Here is a 16,904-nt window from a genome sequence, read left to right as displayed (position 1 = left end):
AAGGAAGGGTGCCTGAATTGATGTAGTGTCTTCTGAATCTTTGTTGATATCTGCAAGAGAGCCTGAGTGGCCTGCTCTCTACTGAATCCTGTTGCGTGGTCATATTCCACCTACTTTTTGGGGGTAATACTGGCTTTAGCTATTGGTCTCTTGTCTGAAATGATCTGCTTGAAGTGATTTTTTTCCATCTCAACCCCTGGCCTTGTTATTCCTCTGGTACTTTAAAACCTCTGTGTTGCCACAATGAGGATTATTCTAGGTGATTCTGGGTCTCCAGTTTCCAGGCCTGGAATGCCATGAGCTCTTTCTCAGTTTCATGCATCTGCTGGCCTTGCTCCATGACGTCTTCACTTCCCAAAGAGTGGGCCAGAGACGGGCCTGGGATTAAGAGGTCTGAATCTGACCTCCTTGTTTCCCCTGAGCTTCCACGTTCTTTGCACCATCCTTCAGCCCAGAGGGGGTAGGCTGTCTGCTTCTTCTGTGCCATGTCTTCTTTCCACCGTAGTGCCCAGTAATTATGATAGGAAAGGTTGGTCTGTTTGTAATATGAAAGAATGCTAAGTAACCTGACTACTCTAGACAAGGTCTGATAAGTCAATAGGATTTTAAGGATTTTAAAATATATCTTATTTTTTAGGACTGTTGCCTTATTGCAAAATACCATTAGAATGCCAGAAGATAAATATTAACTTTTTCTTTCTCTTTGTATTCCTGCTGTCATAATTCTAAACTATCCCAGAGCAAATGGAGTGTGTATGTGGTGAAGGTCAGGAAAGAGAATTTCAAAAGGAAAAAGAATGTTATCACATTTAAATATTATTTCCATTGGTTCATTTCTACAGCAATGAATATCTATCTCTACATCTATCATTTTGTGCACGTTTTAGTATTTCTCTAAGTTATATAGTGAGAAATGTTAATTGCCATAGGATATGCTCATTTTACATTTTACTATGTAATGATAAATTGTGCTATGAAGTGACTAACCAATTTATACTCACATTATGAGTGAGTGACCAATAGTCTCCTTCACTCATCGGTGCCATTTTCCAGCACTTATTCCACTTAAATTCTCTCAGCATTCCTCCATTCCTTCCTCCCATTTTATCTAATGAAGAAACTGAGGTGCAAAGAGTGAAAGCAACTTGCTCAAGGTCATGCAGATAGAGGTTATTGGCAAATCTTTTGAGAAAAAGCATAAGGATCCTATTTAATTCCTCCACTCCAGAAAATCTGTCTACTTTGGGTTACACTATCTAATATTGGCCACTATTGTTTTCCTCATGTCCTAGTGCTTAATCCTGGATAAAATAGAAAATGAAATCACAAATAATGGACAAATGGTGCTATTTACTCAGCTCAGTGTCAACACCTATTTACTGGTCAAGGGCAAATAGTTGACCTCACATCTTTTTGCCTCTCGATCATTAGTTACACAGGACAAGAAGAACAGAACTCAGTTGGATGAAGGGCTGGATCTGCAAGTAGCTTTAGCACCAGGAACTGTGAGGCCTGAGGCATAGCCCCAAGACTAATCATCAGGGGTGCACCGTGTCCAGAGGGACACATGCCTTCAGAGTCTGCATCATCTACTCTTACAAGCATCTTTATTGAGACTGACAGAGCGAATTCCTCAGGTTAGAAAACAGAACTCTTTCAGCTGAGTCGTGATATTTAAAGTCTCTCTTTTTGAATTCCTGCCTGGCCAATCAAACTGCCCTCACAGAACAAATTGTTGGATAATGAAACGCATATACTGTAGCTGGTGAGTGCTGTCCTATTTACAGCAACCGCTTCAGCCTGAGGCACATCTCTGGCTGTTCTACTTCTATCTATAAGTTAAAGCAATGGCCTCGGCAAGCAGTACACTGTGTTCAGCAGCTGCAACTCGTTATCTGCTTTGTCCAGAATAACAAACAGAGCAAACACGTTTTGCAAGGGCTTTCTCCCCCTCCTATGTAGAGAAGGGGAATGAAGCAATCAGTGAAATGCTGATTGATCAGTTGTGCTGACTTACAGAAGTCCAAGGCCACATTAGTACTATTAACCCCTGAAAAACAACAAAAGTTCTGAGAACTTTTAAGCCAGTATTTCTGTGATGTGAGGTTACATATCCCTTCAAAGGGAAAAAGTGGGAAATATTAGTGTTTCACTTAAGCACAATTTACTCATTCAGATTGCTTTGCAATGATTAATTATTTTTCTAAAGGGAGTTCATGTAATTTGGCAGATTTTTGTTAACCATAGATTACTGGAGTTGCATGAACCAAATGGTGGTGATGTAAACCAATTTTAGCAAACCATCCCACTTCTTTGACTCAACATTGATTTTAGCCACCAACTCCTGTGGCCACAGTTAGACCGCTCTCTACTAGAAATTGCACCACCTCCAAAACTCAAACATCCCTCTGCCCTTACTCCCTTCCTTATTCTTTGACTTCATATACTCAAGTATTCCCATTGTTAACTCTTTCTTGAGTATCCTGTCTCATCTATCTTAAAGTCTACAATTGTGATCCTTTCTTTGTAGATAGCCTTAACTTCCAAACTCCTGTGTCTCTCTAACTGGCCTGGCAAAACTCAAGCCTTTAGTGAATAATCCTCCGTGTCTATCTTTACACCCATGGATTTGAACATAGCTGTAGAAAACCATATACGTGGACATTCTGGTATTACTACTATAAATTCATGATCAAATGGGAATCTCTCACTACGGCTCTCACTATGATTCTCTAATGAGAGTATGATCCTACTCTTCACAGGAGAACTTTCCCATCCTCAGTTGAAAACTACATGCCCTATTTCATTATAAAGTAGAAACAGGCCATGCTCTCATCTTCACACTATCAAATCATCAAACTTTGAGTAAGAGAGGGGATATTTTATGCATCTACTTCTACTGGTCTTTTGTTACAAGGGTGGAAATATTACCCCTCCTATCATAAGCCAGTCCTTCTCCATGTTCTCTAGATTCTATCTTTTCTTTTTCTCAAAGTCTCCACTTTTTGGATACACTGTTTCATACAAATTTATTCCTTCCTTTCATCAAATAAGCCCTGGTCATTTTCCATCTCAAAAGCCAGCCAACCAACCAACCAAAAACCTAGCAAATGATACCTTTCCTTGCTCCACATTCTCAAGCAGCTTCCATTATTTTATCTACTTGTGTGTCCCCCCCCCCCCACCCATATTGTCTCTACTTTTTTTTTACATCCCATTCACTTTTTGATCTACTGGCATTTGACTTCTCCCTCCATCACTTAAATAAAATTAAAAAGTGGTCTCTGGTCTCAAGTAAGTTGTAACTTTGGCTGGATCCACATAGGGAGGAACACAAACCACGTGGCAGAGTTGTCTGCTCTTGAGGGAAGTAAGTTTGGCCTTTCATGACCCTGAATAGAGGAAGGCAACACTCATTCACCAAGGCAAGTGTCTGAAAAAGGTGTCAGGTATGACTGATTAGTAGTCAGCCCTTGCAGTGGCTGGGAGATGAGTATGCCGGCCCTGTAAAGGTGATCTGGGAAGGACACCCAAACAGGTCAACCACAGTTAGCTTCTTACTTGGACTCACCTCGCATGCAATGCATTCTCTATACAGGCAGCAATTTTTATAACATAAAATAATTTCACTTTCCATGTGCTAGATACCGAGTGTTTATGATCCTCTTTCCCAATTCTTATGTTGAAACCCTAATCTCCAATATGATGGTATTTGGAGATGGGACCTTTGGAAGGTAATTAGGTCATGAGAGTAGAACTCTCATGGTGGCATTTGTGCCCTTACATGAAGTGACATGAAAGATGTTGCTTTCTCTCTCTCACTCTGAAACATGAGGAAACTAGGAGGAAGGCTCTCACTACAGCCCAACTATACTGGAACCCTGATCTTGGAATTCCCAGCCTCTAGAACTGTGAGAAATAAATGTTTGTTGTTTAAGCCACCCAATGTGCAGTGTTTATTTTGCAGACTGATACTATGTTAAAATTCTTCAATGAATTATGAATGACAAATGTATACCTCAACATACCCTACCAAGCCCTATAGGATCTGAGGTCTGACAATCTCTCAGATTTCACCCATTCATATTTACTCCTTGTTCACCATCTACTTGTCCCACCACATCAATCAGTTCCTGGAAAGCACTGTCAATTCCCAACTCAGAGTCTTCACCCATGGCATTCCCTCTGGCTGGAACATTTTTCTTCCCACATTATCCATTTAACTGATATGTATCATTCATATCCCAACTTAAACATTGCTTCCCCAAGAGATTTTCTCTTAACCATCCAATCTAAATTTTGTTACCCACTATTATTTTGTAGCTGAATACTCCACTTTTTGCCCCTGCAGAATTGTAATTATACATTGTAATATAATTTGTAATCATATATTGTATGATTGATTACTAAGCTGCCTTAATATACTGAAAACCTCCATTCATTCGTATTTGTTAAGCATCATCTCTGAAGTATCATGAGATATGAGACCGTGTCAGTTCATCTCACCAATGCCTAGTGCAGTACCTGGTATATAGTAGAAGATACTCAACTTACTGAATGTATAAATAAATAAATGGATAAATGATGAATAAACTCGACATACAAAATCAAGGGATCAGTAAACACTCGTTTTTCCCCCAGTTAACCCTTAACAATTCTACTAAGGCTATCAACATAAGGCCATTCGATTTTAATCAAATTGGTTTCCGTTGGTGCTCTCTTCTGAGACCACATAGCTTGATAGATATTCTCTTACTAACTCTTACACACCCCTGTCATTTACTTGACATTGACTTGCCCAGTTTTTAGAGAAACTGGGATAAAGAAAGGTTAATTGATGAGCTAGCAATAGAATCAGTTTATGACAGAGCAAGGGGAAGAATTGTCCTCCATTTCTTGACTGGTTTAGCATGTTATATACTTGCTAGTACTTACAGATAATATCTTGGGGATGAATCACATCAATAGGTTTGTAAAACTGGAAACTTGCTTCTGAAATATATTACTGCAAAGATTCCTTCTCTTCTGCACATAGAACGTTTGCTGAGATACACCTTTAGGCCAAAACCTCTTTTTTTCATGATCATTAATCCTTCTCCATTTCCTAATGAGAAAATGGTGCAGACAAATATATGTTAAATAACTCAGCTGCTATAATAGAATGAATTCATGTCAAAGCTCCATCCTGGGATTTCTAGTTGACTTTCATAAACACAGCTCTGTTTTTCATCCTCATTTGAAGAACAGTTTATTTGTTTAATATTAAAAATTCCAATTCTGTTGATTGCTAAGACTTAAAACACATCAAAGGAAGATTATTCAGGATGTTTTGAGTCCTTCTAGGGAAACATTTTGTATAACATTTTGCTTAACTCTTTATATATCATTCATATGTGTAAATATAGCATGTATGAATGATTTTAAACATTTAAAATATTTTTAAGCCATAAATTATTTTCAACTGGTTTCATTAGAATTTCCCTTATGCTAGTTTGAGAGTGTAGGTATTCCTTGAAGTAAAAAATTACATCAGACTTTAAATATAATTGCAAATATAATTTGGAGCACATTTCTTCTGGTTAATTCAAGGTGTGTGTGCTATTTTCAAGTATAATACATTATGTGTGTAAAAGAACAGTGGTCATACTTCCTCCTGAAATTTATTAAGATATTTAGGATATGTATTTACTGAGGAAATACATTAATTTGGAGAACTTTCTATTGAAGTGTCTAGCACTTCTTTTTTCCATCCCCATACTATTTCTAGGTCAGGTGATTCGGTAAGGCCTCTAATTCTATTGGTATTAGAATGTGATCTGTCTCCTGGACTTTGGAGCTATATCTTTTCTTCAAAGAAGATAAAGAAAAAGTGTCTTATCTTAGGTCTGGAAGAAACACGGAGTCCAGTATCAAGGTAGTGGAGTAGTTGTTTTCCCAGACATAACATAAGGGTTTTAAGTCTGAAGAAAAAGATTAATCTCCTTAAAAGAGGACTTTGCTAACTTGGGCCTGGACATGGCAATCCTGTTTCCAACCACCCTGTGTATAAGCTTTAGCAGTCATAAGTTTGTTTACCTTGATTTAAATTTTTATCTTTTCTTAGCTGTTCGTATTCAAGATTTGGAAAAGAAGAAACAGTGGTGAGCTGGATTCTGGATTTTGATTTTGATGAGACGTTCTTGAGAAATTTTATTATTCTTGATTTTTAAAACTTTTGTACCTGTAATATAACTTTGGTCTGAGGCCTTATTTTTCTCCCTGTGGTTTAGTAATTAGATTCTGGTATTCCTATTGGGTGTGAGGGTAGCTATAGATTTATAATTTTATGAGTGTTTGAGGTTTTATTTATTTTAAAGCTTGCTGTTTTTTATATTATGCCTTGCCTGTTTATAGCATTCAACATTAGTCTAAATTCATTTAAAATGTACTTTAACCTGAATTTCTCTTTCATCTGTTTTCAGAAAGTATTTGTTTTTCTAAAAAAATTAATGTGAGATTTCATGGCTTATACCTTGTTTTTATAGTCACACATACAATAGATATTTATAATTTTACTCTAGTTAATTTGTTTAGTGTTGATCATTAGACCCTTTAGCCAAAATTGGTGGAAAAGTGTGATTATTTTTTCCCTTAAGAAGTTGGATCTAAAGTGTCTCTTAGGGTGTGGGTCAATTCCTTTGGGATATGCAAGATTCTATTTTGTGAAGTGCATTAACAGGTGATCACATTTCATCCCGGAGAGCTGCTAGGAAGTAATATTGATTTGGTTTGTTATGTTTGGGTCTTGTGGGTCTGGAGTTTCTTAGGCTTTCCATTCTTTTTGTTACTCTTTATTATCTGATCTTGAAAGTAGAAAATGTATGCCATGTATCTTTTAAAGAAGAAACCTGGAAGGTTCTTTCAAGAGTGAGCTTTTGGGGGTCAAGTCTGTTATAGGAGTTTTACTTCTATTTTAGGATTTCACACTGTGCTTGGCACATAAAAACGCCTTCAATAAATGTTGAAAAAAGGAATTAGAGAGAATTAATTATCACCTAGGACTTATATGACCCATGAGAGGGCATAGTTGATGCTATTTCCAACTTGTTGATAGAAAACTGAGACAATGAAGAAACTAATTTAGGATCTCACAACATGAATGAGTCATAAGGAGCCTAAAGCTGTGTAAAAGTCTATATATTGTATTTTTAGCTTTGCACTATAGTCAATAAGCAGTGCAGAGCTCTTTTAGTATGTGAAATAGTGGTATGTGAATAGCAACTTAACTGTATGATACAGATAAGATGGATATACATACAATTCATAAAGGAAAGTGTGATTTCAATGGCTTTGAATGGTTAACAGGATATGGACAAATTGAGAAAATTAATCTAACAAACAACTGCCCTCAAATTTCTTCATCAGGTAAAATATTGCATCATCTTACGTTGGCTAAATGATTCACCATCTGTGTAATTAATTATTCCTCCTCGTTTTCTTGATCAGCTCCATTTTATAAAGAGAACATTTCAGTAGGCTTTGACATTGCTGGCTGTGTGTCAAGCCACTGTGAGATCTGTTTACATATTTTCAATGTATTGTTTTGTAATTGTACATTCCTCCTTTGACGTCTCTCTTCTCTTGTTCCCTGTACCACTTCTGTCATGCTTTAAGTATTTTCTTTGGAGAAATTTGTGTGGCAGGATGAGGAACAGAGGGGAAAGTAGCAGAGATGGAGAGTACTGAGACACTTTGGATTCCAGCCAGTGGCTGTAGCTGAAGGATGGGAAAGAAACATCACAACAGAACTGGATCCTCCTATTGAGTGGCTCTAGTCTCTGCCAGGAGTCAGGCTTGCCCTTCAGTGTTAATTTCTTTTCTTTTGTTTTATATTTGCATAGGACTATGCTCTGATTTCTTATATTATCACTGTGATATAGTTGGATGTCCTACCTTCAGTGTTTAAGAGTCATCTAGCTTGCTATCATCCTCCCCCAAGTCATGTTTGCCTAAAAGCTGAGACAAAATCTCTACTTATAAACCCCAAGGACTGAAAATAACAGTTAAAAAAATTATGGTGCTCCATGGACATATTTTCAATATTTTCTCAGTTGTTATTATAAGCATTTTATATTTAAATGTAAACATTATTTTTAAAAAGCCCTTTTTTTCCTGAAAGATGGATTTTCGTTAAAATTGATTCTGGCCTCTAAGCAGAGAGTTAGCTGCAAAGACATTTTGCAAAAAAAATGCAGACAGTTCAGGACTATAATTTGGGATTATTAAAAAAGTGTATTCTCAGATTTGAGTACTGTTTTCTCAGTTCACCATGATATTACATCTTGGTTTTAAGCATTAACAAGATAAGAATTGGGATACTTTCACAGGTAAAGAAATTTCTTACTTTTCTTAGCCTCTATATTAAAAGTGAAAGAAAATGAGAGTGATATAACCTAGTGGATAACACTTCTTTTTTCTAGTGTCACCAAATGATCATTACATCATAGGGCTCTGATCTCCATGTGAATGGGGAAATTAAACTACACTCCTGAAAGACCTTAGTTGAAGATTTCAGTAACCTTCATCTGGTGTTAAGCTTTTGAAACTTATATGAATATAAATATGAAAAAAAAGAATCATGCCCTAATAAAAGGTCATTAATTCAAAGGTTTATCACACAATAAATTTATCTAGAGGATGTACAATTCTATTTGTGAATTTGGAGAACTAGATATATTTTTGAGAGAATCTTTGGTATGTGTTGGGAATGGCAATATTTTATAACTAATGTACGTTCCTGAAGACCTTGTATCTCTCTTTATTTTGTTATAATAGGGAAATATTGATTAATTAATCAAGTATTAATCAATCCTGATAACAAATGGTAGAAAAATAGACATTTATTAGAGAAGTGACTTTTGAGTCAAGGTCTCTAATAATTTGAGGAATGTAGTTAACATATTTAGTACAAATATTATCCTAACCTAACAACTTTTTCTTTTTCCGATTATATACTGGTGTACTATCCAGAGTAACATAATACTGATACTTCTTCCCATATACAACCTTATTTTTTTCATTTATCTTACTTTTTACAATATGTCTAATCACTCTTTATAGGATTTTTATTTTTACTGCTTGACCTCAGTTTCTTTTTTTTTTAAGATTTTATTTATTCATGAGAGACACAGAGAGAGAGAGAGAGAGAGAGAGAGAGAGACGCAGAGAGAGAGAGACAGAGAGAGAGAAGGAAAGGCAGAGACACAGGCAGAGGGAGAAGCAGGCTCCATACAGGGAGCCTGACGTGGGACTTGATCCCAAGACTCCAGGGCCACATGCTGGGCTGAAGGCAGACACCAAACCAAATCCATCCAGAGATGCCCTGTCCTCAGTTTCTAATCCCAGTCCACTAACTTTTAAAAATATTTTTTGGAACCTGGCACAATCCTCAACTTTTGAATGCTCGTTTAATCTTTGCTTTTTCGGTCCATGAAGTTTTCAAGAATGTTCTCTTGATATAATCAGTTTCTTAATCCGAGTTCAGTTAGCAACAACATTACTTATCTTCCTTCTGCTATCAGCTGAGGATATCCTGATGAAGTCAAGTGTAAGTTAAAAATAAATGACATAAAAAAATGAAATCAAATAAAAGAATACCAGAATAAAACGCTTAATTCTTCAACACCCAAGTAGGAGTTGAATCCAAGTAGGCACTTTTGACTGTTTGCAGAATTCAAGGATCAGACTGTTGGCTTCTTTTTCTTTATCCTTCTCTTCTTCCTCCCATTCTCCATCTCCTTCCTGTTTCTCTTTTTTTCCCCTCTAGAGTCTTATTTTCCAGCCAAAAAAAAAAAAAAGATTTAACCTCAATAAAATAAAAATTTTATCTTTCAATGACTCAACTCAGAAATCCCCTAATCTGGAGGAAGAAATAGCTGTATGGTCCATTCATGAGGATGTGCAGGAATATTTAGGAAGATGGAACTTTATTGTTTACGACAGCAGTTGAGGAGGACAGAATACATCTTCCTGGAAGAAATAGGAGGCCAAGGAAGAAATCAGATTTACTATAACAAACGTACTATATAAGAGGAGGTGGAGTATGAATGTACGTAGGTGACCTGGTTTTAGTCAAAAAAGAAAAAATTCTTCTACGTCATTTCAGTGTAATCTGCTGTCCTTTACTTCATGGAGTCGGTAACTTCAAGACATGTTGCACAACTTGCTTCTCTGTGAGCCTCAAAAATGTTTAATTTAAAGAGGGTCCAATACTCTCCTAGCACATGACCTGTATTACCATAGATAAGCCCTCCTCATGGCCAGTGTTCCTCTTTAGAGCCTTGCAAAATCATTTGTGTTTACCCTCAACAAATGTTAAGAAAACAAGCTCATCAGAGCTGTTTGTTCTGTGTTCTGTTCAGCACATTAGAAGATGATTTTGATGCAATGATAATCATTGTGCAAAAAAAGGCTGATAATGAATTAAATTTTTTAGCTTAGAAATATTTCACTCTTTAGAATGACAGTTGCTTAATGATTTGGTCATTTTTATTTTATGAAATTGGTGCTGTAGCCATGTTTAGGCCCAACTTGAAGAAATGTGTAGGCCAACATTAAGCGGAGACTTTGACTGATATGATTTATGTAGCTTGCTTCACAAATTATACCAACATTTGCAAAATTATTTCTACTTAAAATGTAGTGATTGTTCAGAATTTATGTTCCTACAGTGATTTCTACTAAAGGTTTAGTTCTATTATTAAATATTTGTTCTAGTTCTAGTACTAAATATTTGAGTCAGCTCAGAATAATGAGCTGACTTTGGCTCACTTAGATATTTATTTCTTGTACCTATAAAACAAAGGAATTGAAAAGATTATTTTAGGATCCATTTCAGCTATATAAAACCATCTGTCTACCTACTTTTTTATAATCTGTTCGAGGAGAATTTCGACAATAGATTTAAAAAGTTTTCAATTTCCCACGAAGCATCTTTCAACAGAAAAGAATACTGTTTCCTGATGTACAAAGCCTTCATGGAAAGTACTTAGTATATACTTCCTGAATTATTTATCCTTTGAGCAATTCTAGACTTTATAAGCAATCATGAAAATTCAATGGCATTAAATTATCCAGGTTCTGGAACAAGTAACCTCAAGCAAGGGGATGTAAGATTGAAAAATAGAAAATATCCTTTGCTATTTTAGGTAAGTCTAGCTGAATCAGTTAGCCCAGCCAGTTGATTCTACCAGTAGATTACTGGGAAAAAATGTATAGTTTTACTTCTATTTTACCTACTTCGTTTCTTATATTACTTTAATTTTAAACATAAAAATGAATCAGAGAAGTTGTAGATATTTTCTCTCATTATTTGATTTTTATTGAAGTTACATTTTCCTAATTTCCCAGTAATGTCATAGTATTTTTGAGCATTGCTGCCTCTACAATCATGTAGCCTTCCTATGAAATTGGATCTTACTTTGCCTACTCTTCCTAAGTCGTTTCATGTTGTTGCCTCTGTTTTTCCCAGATATAACAGACATGCTGGAAAGAGGATGGATGTTAGCTAAGAGCTGAGGTTGGAACTTGGCTCTGCAGCTTATTAGCTGTGTGACCTTGGACAAGCTACTTAGCTCTCTGGGACTCATTCACCAGCTTTGTGATATAGAGAGAGCTTTAGCTATGTTCAGTACAGAGATTGCTTTGAAGATTAGCAAATAATGTATTAGCAAATACCTAGGTCAGCAATTAGTAGGTGATTCACAAATGGCAAGCACCTCCACTTTCCAGCAGGATCATATGTATCATCATTGGAGCCATTAGAATGGATTTATTTAAATGCCTATTTTCCCTTATTGACATAATAGCAAGTCGTGTGTATATCTCTCTATATAGACATAAGTATATGCCAATATATTGTAGTTATAAATTCCAGTGTTTTAACTTCTATTGTATAATTTTTCTTATTTGTTACCCAATAATTGCCTTTTTTTTTGCACTTTCAAGAAGATTGGAAAATTTTGATTAGGAATTCTTCATGACATAATTTTAAATTTAAATTTAATAGTCATCTTTATGTCAAAATTCTATTTTTAGAATTTTAAGTTATTTAATATTTAGCTTTCTAGTGAAATTTGAGTTTCTTTTCTTAAATTTCCCTCTAAATTTTGCCATGTATGGCTTTAATAATAACAGCTTACTAAAACTAACTCTGGGCAGCTATGCTTTATGACTGCTACGTATGCTTTTTTGGCCTATTTCCATATGATATACAACATACAATCAGTCCTCCATAGCTTGTATTTGCAGTTTGCTTTTCTCCCTCTTTTTGAATTGACTTACACTTGACCTCACTTTGTCTGCACTTTACTCTGTTTGTGTTTGACTATATCTTCAACTGGCAAATTGCCAAGGTCACTGTGGATTCTTTCTAAGGCATTGTCCACTCTGTTCTCATTCTACAAATATATAAAAAGCTTGGTTTACTCACTGGCTAATTCACTGTGTCCTCTTACATTTATACATGTTCTCCAGCAGATGTGTATGTACCTAATCCCGATCTAGGATATGTAGTCAATGCTCTTGAATTAAGATAGATTGCATCTAATCTTTCTAGTCAGTCTAGTAGTTATGTCTCTTTTTTTAAAGGTAGAAATTAGTGTGACAAGATTTATTCTTTATAAATGCATGCTGCTTGTATAGATTAACCTGTTCTCTTTAAGGTACTTTCAAGTGGGGTCTCATATGTAACAGCTTTTTTATTATTCTGGAACACAAATCACATGTGTCTTGGCTTTTAAGTGTGACATCATTTCTACAAAGTCTCTTTTCCAGCTTCCTTTGGCACCATCCTTTGTTTATGTTATCAAATGTTAGATTAATAAGTACATTCATGAAAACTGCTCCCTCAGTCTCCATCTCTCTAAATGCCAATTGGATCTTAATGACTGTGTCTCACTTCATTGGATCTCCAAAGACATCTGATTTTTTAAAACCCCATCATCTAATAACCTAATATCTGTCTATTGTCATTATTGATAAATCTTTCCCTGCCAAACTTTATCTACTGGTTTGTCCTAGTTTCTGTGATTGGGAGAAAGTATATGCCTTTAATGCAGACACAAATCCACATCACTTTCCTTGCAAGAGTAGCCTTTTTTTTTGGTCCATATCCTTACTTGCTATGGTGTTCCTTGCTATATTAGGCTAATAAGAATCAGAACTGAAACATAATAATCATTTCTACCCTTTACATTCTACTTCCTGGCATCCCTTCTCAAACATAAGGTAGAGCTTTCTCTTTTGGAGTTGTTACTTTATCTTCTTTTACTCTGGGTTTGTTTGCTCTGCAGAGGTACCTTGCCTCTTGCTTTAAATTTAGCTCTTCAAAATAGCCTTTTTGTAGAATTTGTAATTGACGGTTCTTTTTTTCTATTCCTGAATATCTTTATTTCCTCTTATAGTCATTGACATAATTATGTTTCTGCCTAAATAAGCATAACTGATCAAGCAGCAACTCAGTACTCAGGAATCCATTCATTCATTCAGTCATTTTTTTCCAGAAGCACCTCTTGCATATTTGCTCTATTAAAGACTTTTATTATATATATATAATATATATATATAACCATTATTTTCTTGATATTCTAAAATATCAATCATTCAAGACTACAAATATGCTTTGTTCTCTAGGATGAGCTGGTCTCATTTTTTCCAGTTGGTTACAGATCTCCCCTTGGTTACATCAATGGATCATCCAAATGAAAAGCCTATTTGAAATTAGTGCAAATACTAATACAGACTGTTAATCAGTGTTAACTTACTTGATGTTTCCTTTTTAAAGATATTTTTGGTCTTTAATATGAGTGAATTTAGTGATGGGAACAAAAAGATGTGAAAAAGAAGAACAGTACTTACAAGAAGAACAAAGAACGTTTTGACCTCACTAGTAATTTAAAATTTAAATGAAAGCAAAATGCCATTTTCTGTGCTTAGATAAGCAAATAAAAGATAATGCCTAATGTTGGCAGGGTGTATTGAGAGGGACACTCATATATTGCAATTGATATATAGATGGGTACACTCTCTTTGGAGAGAAATTTGGCAATAGTGACAAAAAATGGCAATATTGATATGCACTGTAGCAACAATAGAAGCAATGGAAATCAAATATTTTTATAGCTCTTTCTATAAAGGTTTTAAAAGAACATGTAATGATATCAAACATATTCTTAGTATAATATTACCTCACAAAAACCTAATGCAAGCTGATCAGTTTCAAAACTATGACACTTACATGGGGGTGAATGCTAGAAGATGGTACACTAAAATGTTAAAAGATTTTATGTTTGAGAAGTGGATTACCATCTATTTTTCATATTTGAAATCTTTAAAAAAATTAAATGAAAATAAATATCACTTGTACTTGATACTGTACCATTTTCAATACAAAATTTATCAAATTAAATGCTCTTAGGGATTTGGAAGGCTGAATCCTTCCATTCTTCTTAAGAAATGATAAATAATTATATTAGATGAGGAGACTTTTCTCTCTCTCTCCCTCCCTGCCCCGCTTTTTTTCTTTATTCACACACACACACACACACACACACAGCATTCCAATTTATGGAAGAAATAAAATACTTTCTCAGCATTTGATAAAAATGTTCAGGAATCAAAATCCAACAAAATAAAGAAATGCTTGGTTTCTAATAATTTTTAATTTTCTGTATGAGATTGTGCAGGGGAAAGTAGCCCAGTGCTATAAACAGTAATAGCTATGATAAATATATCCATAGAAAAGGAGTAAATTTATATAAAATATTTTTCTTTTTTGAATGAGTGACTTATAAGATTAGAGGATTTGTATCCTGGCTCATATAAAATATATTTCAAATGCACAGATTTCCCCAGGGCCCCGTGTGTGCATGCATGCATCCTCAGTTGTGTGCAGATAGCTTATATGAGGGGAGGACCATGTAAATGCTATCAGAGGGAAAAAAATCATTTCAACCTGAAAAATACTTTCTTTTGAAATGCTTTGATGAAATGTCTTTCATAAAAGTATAACATTTCTACTAAATATTTCATCTCTGGCTTTAATGTTTCCTACCAATCAGCTCTTATCATCTCACCCCTTTGATCTATCCTGATGTAAACTCTGTCACTAACAATCTTTTTTTTTTTTTTTTTTTAGTTTGGTTGTAGATTTCTGTCTATCTTGAACACTCAAATCTGAAAGTACTCATCATTTGATTTATTGGTCTTTCCAATTCCCAAGTTGATTGTAGAATCATGATGGATAAATTCTCTAAGTCTCGAATTCAGAACACTTAAAAATTTTTAAAAATCTTCTGCCCTTCCTGTTTCCTTTCGAGGACTGGAAACATGGACCAGAGCCTACATCCAGGGCCTTCCAGTTACCCAAATGAAAGCCCATTACAACTCTCAGGCTTACATTTTTCCTTAGACTCTGCAGTCATGGAATTATATCCTGAAGTTATAGGTTATACATAACGTATACATAACATATACAGAAGTTATACATCTCTCTGGAAAACCATGTCTAGTTTATCATGCTTTTGGTTAACTCTTATAAATAGTCACAAAGCTACTTACTATTGTCTTTTCCTTGTTCAAACTCTGGATGGAGTCCTCAGTACTCCAACTGTCCAATTCAATCAAAGTGCAGGGAAAGAAGCGAGAAAATATACTACAACATTTACTGCATAAGTACTTCTGCATAATGGGACTATGATTTAAATCTATTTTGCATTTAAAAATTTCCATAATAAGTATATGTCATTTTTCTAATTAGGAAAAGGTAAGTCCCACTATTGATATCGATATATATAGAGAGAGATTGATATATATATAATATATATCAAGCTCTCTCTCTCTCTCTCTATGAGAGAGAGAGAGAGTCAGAGACAGAGAAAGACACACACACACCTACAGGGGGTGAGACCAAGACCTGATTTAGAATTATACTAAGCCAGTAAATATTGTTCTAAATTCTTTGTACTCTAAATTGGCAGTACCAGTTTCACTGCCACCTCTACCAGTTTCAATGCCCTCAAATTCATTTTCTGTGATCTTTCCCACAAATGTCATTTCTGTTCAAAACACTTCCACAGCTATCATGAATAGTATTTATGAATATAGGTCATCCATTTTAAGGCACACAAAGTCTTCTATATTTCTATTCCTGTTCACTACCTCACCCCATACCTGCAGCTAGGCTTTATCAGACTATTTCAGACTTTTTCCCCCCCATATGCTGTATGATGTTCATGTGTCTGTGCTGTTGCTCATGCCACCCCTTGTGTTTTCCCCCTTTCATCTACTTGGTAAACTCTTATGCACCCTTCAGGATGACATAGTTCAGGATAACATAATCCCATATGTAAATTTTACTGGACATGAGCAACGGGGCCTTTCATTTTTTCTTTCTTTCTTTCGCTGTCTTTCTTTATTTTTCCATTGCATTTGGACACCCTGCCATAACATAACTTATCTTATTAATTACTTATATACATTAGATTGAGACTATTTTTTCAGCTTACTTTCACGGGGAACCATGAAGTATGTTGGCTTCAGAGAATGTTTATACAAAATACATTAAGTAAGACAGAAGCATGAGCTTAAACTTTTTTCTTTTTAAAGAAGCAAACTAAGTCATCCTCACTCCCCCAGTTCCAGCACTCATTCTATACAAGTGAAGTTTACAATCTCTATGCCATTCTATGCCATCTTTTCTATTATGGGAAGCCCTAGGAGGGAGCTTTCATTTCTCAGCTTCCTTTCCAGGGCTGCCAAAAGATGATGCTCCAGTGTTTCTAATCTACACAGACACACAACTTCCATGAGTGCTGCCACAAGCCAATGAGACCTTTTGCCTGCCTGATTAAACACACAGGACTGAA

The 16,904-nt window shown here is 35.4% G+C and overlaps 1 protein-coding gene across 3 annotated transcripts in view; it reads left to right on the top strand.

Annotated features, from left to right (window-relative positions):
• Positions 1 to 16,904, top strand: part of CPS1 (carbamoyl-phosphate synthase 1) — a 354,529-nt gene that overhangs the window by 216,377 nt on the left and 121,248 nt on the right. The gene's annotated exons all lie outside the window — the stretch shown is intronic.

This window comes from Canis aureus, chromosome 36 (assembly GCF_053574225.1).
Source record: "Canis aureus isolate CA01 chromosome 36, VMU_Caureus_v.1.0, whole genome shotgun sequence".
NCBI classification, from domain to species: Eukaryota; Metazoa; Chordata; class Mammalia; order Carnivora; family Canidae; genus Canis; species Canis aureus.
The sequence above is the reverse complement of the archived record's forward strand: the minus strand, read 5'-3'. Positions and strand labels throughout refer to the sequence as shown.